The sequence below is a fragment of the Mixophyes fleayi genome, chromosome 9 (genome assembly GCF_038048845.1).
Source record: "Mixophyes fleayi isolate aMixFle1 chromosome 9, aMixFle1.hap1, whole genome shotgun sequence".
Taxonomy (NCBI): domain Eukaryota; kingdom Metazoa; phylum Chordata; class Amphibia; order Anura; family Limnodynastidae; genus Mixophyes; species Mixophyes fleayi.
Window position 1 is genome coordinate 24,874,929 of NC_134410.1, and position 7,902 is coordinate 24,882,830.

The 7,902-nt window shown below is 34.8% G+C and overlaps 1 protein-coding gene across 1 annotated transcript in view; it reads right to left on the minus strand.

The window, feature by feature from the left end:
* LOC142102264 (cytochrome P450 2F2-like) overlaps positions 1-7,902 on the minus strand; it is a 164,945-nt gene that overhangs the window by 19,408 nt on the left and 137,635 nt on the right. The window lies entirely within an intron of this gene.

Here is a 7,902-nt window from a genome sequence, read left to right on the forward strand (position 1 = left end):
AATAGAAATAGATATTAGATATTAAATCATTATACTTTTAAAGAAAATGTCTAATAAATGGAACACATACACAGTACAAATTATGCATGGTAGCTGCTATGAAGAGCAATATATAGGCATATTAAGACAAATCAGAGAAGTATAATCATGTACTCAGTTAATCCCATTGGTTCATATCTGGACATTTAAGCCTGCATCTCAACATCCAGGTTACCTCATTTTATGCAGGTCCTACACTGACCTATTTGCTTCATTTGCAGACAAATGGTGGATCAGTCTACAAGGAACACACAGTTCCAATCCTTTAGTGGAAACCAGAGAAACCAGAGATTTTATACTTCAGTAGCAATGTGGTGTGAGAATAGGAACTGACAATATCTCATTTGTGATTTGCCGTTAAAAAACGTCTGATAGTGTTTTCTCACCAGTCTCATGGGCTTTATGTCAGGTTCTTAGTTTCTCCAGAATAAAAAGTTTGGTTTTGTCCACAGCAAAATATTGCCACAGCAGCTCCCATATATCAAAGTGTGCTGTCTCAGACACATTACTTACCGCGTTTCTCCGCTTCGCTGGTGAAAATTCTGATCTGAGTATCTTGTGACAGCCAATCATTTCAAGCCATCAAATAACCATCAGATATCCTTACATATTAAATACAAATATATCACCATAAATAACATAAAATAAGAAATGTTTTAGGCTGAATCTTTAAATCACCCCCAGCACTGCCATTTGAGTAGATCCAGCAGGTAAACATACCCAGCAATTCACCACCAGTACTATGGCTTCAAGTGCTGTGTACACGTTGGAGGGCGTGATTGCCCTCACTACATGCACCAAACCTGCTTGATCAGAAGTCAGAAGATAAGGACTGCGGATAATGCAAACTATTTATTTTAATCCAAATGCATATAAAACATTATATAGAGCTACTCTCTCGTAAAAGCATATAAACATATTCTATTCAACATCAAATAAATGCCTGGATGTGTACAAATGTAACATCTATGGAGTTGATAGCACTGTCTAATCAAAGATAATAATATAATGTAGTAAATTTATCAACTTAATATATATGGTTATACATCTAATTGAAGGTAGTGGTGGAGTGGATGTTCAGCAATTCAAACCCATCATATATCCTGTATACCCAGAGTGGGCTGAAATCAATAGAAATAGAGCATATAAATCCTCCGACATCAAGACCAGAATTGAGTCTATAGATTGCAATTTGAGTATTTGTGCGTTAAAATCGGATCAACGGACAGAGTCCCCAATGTAGACACAGAGATAGCTGCCAAAAGGTTAAAGTTGCCACAGAGAAAAAGTTTACAATATACAAAAACAAAATCTTTCTAAATTCCCCAAAAACACCTGCAGCAACAAAGCCCTATAGTAATGCCACCCTATAGCATTAAAAACAAGATTGAAAAACAATGATAAATAGTACAACAATTCCGCTGGTGCAAAACAAACAAATTAAATCTTCACAAACACAAATAAAAAATAAAATGAAAGTGTCTCTTGAATAAATGATAAGTTATTTTCTTCTTATGATGTGTGAAATCCTCTCTGTTGCTCCTATGTTTACATGTAAAAAATAAAAATGCAAAACAGTGTGACCCATATATACACTGTGACACAACACAGCCCAATGTGCAGATAAGTTCCGAAGTGAATTTTCATCTGCCGCTATAATAGCAACATAGATGCATAATACTCAATTGAGGACACTCTTCTATATACCCGTTTGTTATGTTTGCATAAGGACTCCCAGTATGTGTACCATGTATAATTTATCTCTACACAGTTCTCACAATACACACTGCAAAGCAAACAATGGAGTAGAGAGAGTCTTGTTTTCAACAACAATTACTTAGCAGCATATAGGTATATATAATGGAGAGGCTTTAGTCCCAAACCAATACAGGACACATCTCTGTGTGCCCCTCTACTCTAAAGAGTACAAATAAAGAGGAGCAGAAAAAAAACGTATAAATATCAATAATGTAAAAACTTTATCTTTATTACCAGATTCCAACTGGCTTCAGACATATCAAAACAGTCATAAAAATCAGTAGTCTCCAAGAGCATAGTCCAGTCCACTCAGGGTAAGCGCTTACCCTATGCAGATGGCATAGCATGTAGAAAACTGATCAGTGTCTGCAGACAAGATGTTGTTCAGTCAAAGGTGAAAAGACGTTTCCTCTACTTCTGCATGGAATTTGCACAGCTGCTCTCGGGTCCCCTTTAAACGCGTTTTGAATCAATCTTTTTCAAAGTATGGGGATTCACTAATGATTGCTCTATTCATACTGCTTGTATCCAATCAAAAACTAATTATATAAATATTCCGAATATTATAATCCTAAACATACAGCATAAAAGTGCAAATTAACACAAATATACATATTAAAAATATATTAAAAAGATAATACAGATGAAAAAAATAAATATCTGGAACCAAAATACATAAAATTCTAAATAAATCCCTAACCGGTATTCAAACTTCAGGATGAGCATCAAGGTTAATTCAGCTGTACCACAGCTTCAACTGAAATTCATGGAGAGAAAATAATGGACTTTCCCTACAGAATTAGTAAAAAAAAATTAATAAATAAGTCTTCTTCCTGACAGGTAAAATGAACTACAAGCTGAATATTATGCAAAATACAGAAGACGTTAGATTATAAATAAATTACTAACCAGGATTTGAACTTCAGGCCGTACATTATTAGTATCAAGGATAATTCACCCAAGCCACAGCTTCAACTGGAAATCAATAGAGAGTTGAATACCATAAATAGTAGACTTTCCCTGCAGAGTTCATTAAAAAACATTATCCTAACGGGAAAAAGAACTCTAAATAGTGCATTACTGAAATCTAAACTGTCATGAAAAATGGACTTCAAATATGGATAGGGAATTTTATAAAGTTTTAAAGAAACCATTTCAGTTAACATTCCTTATTTAACCCCTTAGGGATCATAGTGCCAAATTGATAAATCAGTTGCATTTCTGTCTTTGCTAACAATACACCTAAGTTTTTCTTTCTCCGTTCTTCTCTCACTTTTTTAATACCACAAAATTAATATTGCATTCATGTACCAATTTATAATGTGAAGATAATGCATGTAAAAGATAGCCTTTTTTAATGTTACGTAAATGTTCTGCCCTTCTCTCTCTTAGTCTTCTTGAAGTCCGACCTATATATTGCTTATTGTAAATACATTCTAAAATATATACACAATTCCTGGCATTACATGCAATAAAATATTTAATCTTATATATAAAATTCGTGGAGGTGGCTTTTATTTCCTGTACTTGGGTCATATTACCAGGGATATTTCTACATATTACACAAGCACCACACTTATAAAAACCTTTAGATAAAATATTATTTCTAATAGGTTTATGGATCTAAGTACGAAATAATTGGCCCTTAAAATTTGGCGCCTTTCTATATGTAAACTGAGCATTATCATTTATGAGATCTGGATCTCGGATCAGAACTGGCCAATATTTCCTTATAATTTTTTCTATTATTTTAAAGTCAGAGTTATATATGCGTAACAAAAGAAACCTTCTTTACATGTCTCGTCATATTATCCCCCTTCTCTTTTGGAATCAATAATAGATTTCTATTTGCATTTTTGACCTTATTTAGAATATTATTTAACGCTACTTCCTTATAACCTTTAGAAATAAATTGCTTCTTCATAATCTCTGCTTGCTCTTTATAACTATCAATCTCTTTACAATTTATTCAGACCTGTTGGAATTGGCCGAGTGGTATATTATCTAGACACTTGGCATAATAATTACTGTCTTTGGTGATATACGCATTGCAATCCGTAGGCTTGCAAGAATTCTTTGCAGAGAGAGAATTGTCCTTAAGAAAGATTTCCAAGTCTAATAAATGGACCGAATGCCTACTTATACTATATGTCAATTCAATATTCAACATATTAGAGTACAGCTTATTACAAAACTCATCCAATGATTGTTGATCCCCTCCCCAAAAAAAGGAAATAACATCTATATTCCGGTACCAGAATATATTCATATGCTTTTATGAGAGAGTATATATATATATATATATATATATATATATATATATATATATAAAAATATATAAATGTTTTATATACATCTGGCTTAAAATAAATAGATAGTTTGCATTATCCACAGTGCATTTGTTCATTTGTGTGGTTCACAATTTACTGTGGCATTCTATACTATATATTGATAAATTTTTGAAGCAGATTGCAGACCCCTTGCAACTAGTAGTTTTTTGAACCATAGCCTGTTAAGCGCCAGAAGGTATTTTCTTTTGTTGTATTAGAAGATGATGACTGTCTTCTACAGGCTGTGGTAAAGAGTATCAAGTATTTGTTAAAGCAGAGAGTAAGGCAGCCCAGAGGCCGCTGACCTACGCAACATATGACCTCTTCTACACAACGCAGGGAGGTCACACTACATAACGGAGCAGAAGGAAATGCAGTGTGCTCTCCCTCCTTCCTCTGTGTGGCCACTTGGAAGGGTGGAGGCCGGCAGATGCGGCCCTTGAAAAGGGAGAGTTTGCCCGTCACTGGTTTCGTGCGTAGCAGAGCAGCTCCCTCGCTGCGATCTATTGAAAGTCATCCCTCGAGCCAAGCTTTTGTCGACAGACCCAAGGGGGTCAGAGAGAGAGAGAGGGCGGCCTCCCTCCCACCTGGTTATAATAAATAAATAAAAATTGTAGTAATTCTGAGAGATGTCAATAAAAATGTTTAGAAAATAAATATTAAAGTGATATTAGATCCGTGCAAATAGGGAGTTATTTATATAAAAGTTCATATTATCTATATCTCTAATGAATGAAAACATTAAATGCAAATGAATATAGTGACTGCTTGTGAAGACAGTCTAAGGGGAAATTTGAAAAAGCAAATATATAACACTCATATTAAAAGTATATAACAATGGTTACATACAAACAGACCTGAAATTCATGAAAAATAAATATCTAGTCATAATAAAATGCAGGATTTGGCTGCCATGTACAGTTATACTCAGCATTCACAACCATTAATAAAATAATACAGTGGTGATTAAACCCATTAATTAGAAACATATTCATCAATCTGTATAACTCACACTGTAACATGATTCTAGAGTCACTTGATTTAATATTGGTGGCTGAGACCGAACCAGCTATAGCTGTAACTGAATAAACTACAATCTTCTCGAGTCTGGTGTTACTAAAATGTAATATAACAAGACAAAGACCTATAGTAGTTCGGGACCCCTATTAATAGAAAGTAACTAATCAGATGATGTATTTTCTCTGCTAGTATCACTGGAAAGCAATCAGTTGCTTTCATAGCACATGGGAACACATCAAAGGGGATCAAACTAACACAAATGCATCTTATTCATTGTATCTATTCAAAGAATTGTAACATTGCAGAGCTCACAAGTACATATATACTATGAAATAGGAATTTATGAATGAATGTTATCAAAACATATTGATTAAATGAGATATTATAGCAGCATAATGACAAAAATATAATAATTTGTACAATGAATATAATGTTAAAAAGAATAAGGGGTATATTTACTAAACTGCGGGTTTGGAAAAGTGGAGATGTTGCCTATAGCAACCAATCAGATTCTAGCTGTCATTTATTTAGTGCATTCTACAAAATGACAGCTAGAATCTGATTGGTTGCTATAGGCAACATCTCCACTTTTTCAAACCCGCAGTTTAGTAAATCTAGCCCTAAATGTACATACACATAAGCAATGCTTTGTGTATTTACATATATAGACACAAAATATTGATTATATAGAAAAAAATATATAACATACATAATATTAATCATACAGAAATACATATAATACAATCTATTAATATAAAAAAATGCATTAAAGTAAAGAACTCTACCTCTGTATCTACCTCATCTAACTACCCTTCACCTCCAACCTTTCTTTCTGATCACATCCATCAAACTTCACCACCCTGCTCCTTCCTCACCAACCACCCACAGACTGCAGGACTTGCCACACCACTCCAGTCAGACATTTCCAGTCTGGAAATGTCCAGGACATCCAGTTCTTCCATGGCTATGTATGGCTAAACACCACTACATAATAAGTGATTCCAATATTGGATTTCTGATGTCATGTAATCTGATGGCGGAAAAGAACAAGCTTGGAGAACATATCAGGTCTCTTACCTTAAAACACAGATTCTGAAACTACTGATTTCAGCTTACAGTACTCTAGTTAAATAGTTGCTTGTGGGCTGGAGTCAAAATATTGTGCTGGGTGCCAGGAAAAGTTACATAAACTATTAATATAAAATGCCAAGTAATGTGAAAACACGATTGTCTTATCCTGGCTCCAACTACAATATATTGTTTTATGTATCGCCAGTATTGAGGAAGTCTGAGCCATCCTGCAGCCCAGGGCCCCAAGCTATCAAATGTCTATTCACTACACCCCTGCACCACTTCACAAACTCAGGGACATCCAGATACATCGCACTGAACTCCATGGCTACAAATGGCTAAATATGGCTACAGAAGTAAAAGAGGACGAACTAAAGAAGAAAATGACACAGCAGGTGGAAAATTAATGGTAGAAAAAACTCACTGATACTTTTACTTCCTGTAAAGGAGCTCAAGAAACGAGGAAGCCAGTGTCGTCCATGCCCAGCACATGCGCCAGATTGGCACATAAACAATGCAAGGTATATGAGAAAGTATAAACGATTTCAATTTCACTGCATAATATTATCTTTTTATATCATTGTATTAACCCTGCAAACTATTACACTGCAAACAATTATTTAATGATTTCACTGTATTAATCCTGCAGAAGCTTTAACTATTTCAATTTCACTGCATTGCATTAACCCTGCAAACTTTGAACTATTTCAATGTATTAAACTATTAACCTCATATTGAATATTTCCCTGCTCTGCTATTCTCAAGTAACCCTATTTACACTACAATGGGCGATGCTCTGAAATTATCTCTCTTTCCCCTCTGGAGCCTGGCCAGAAGTTAAAACAGACCTTTAATTGTTATTTAACAATATAGTTTATAGGCGCAACAGCTTAATTTGTATCCATTTACAGAAGTGGGTGAAGAAATTTAAATACCTGGCTCCATCCAAAAGCACGTCACCAGCTGAACCTTTGTAGCCTATCCAACTAGCAACTAAAAGGCCCCAGCCAGGAGTCCCTTATGTTAAAACAGCCAACCACCACCTAAGATTGAATCCTGAAAAATCAGATGAGAAACATGCATGGTGTGGATAGCATCATCTAAATCAATCTCTCATCTCCTTGAGCCCATTACATCTGTTATACTTTACTAAAGGTTACAAATTAAATTTGAAGCACACAAGCATCTTTACATTGAAATACAGCAGCAGTCCTGCTCCTTTGGGAATGGTCAATCTAAGGACAAAATTATTGTAAAGATCTCTATCAATTTAGCCACTCGAGAAAAAGATTTAATCTAGAGGGTATATTGTTCTGGCTAAAATGAACGACTTACATTGGAGTAGCTGCGGAGAAGTTGGAACATTCCTCCATATATGGTAAGATTGTCCTTTAATACATCAATACTAGATTAGCACCATAAACATGATTACACAAATTACAGATATTCGTGTGATCCAGTAGTAATTTTGCAAAGCAATCCAGACTTACAAGGCATATGTATAATGAAGCAAACTACCAGAGAGCAAGACATTGGAGAAACAATTCCCCCAAGTAGAGATGCACCAATTAATCATATCTGGTATGTTTCTTTCACATAATATATCTCTGGTCTGGCACTATCGAAATACTATTACAAGTTATACCCTGTCGTAAACTACCTTTCCCATGTCTTCTTGTTCCTT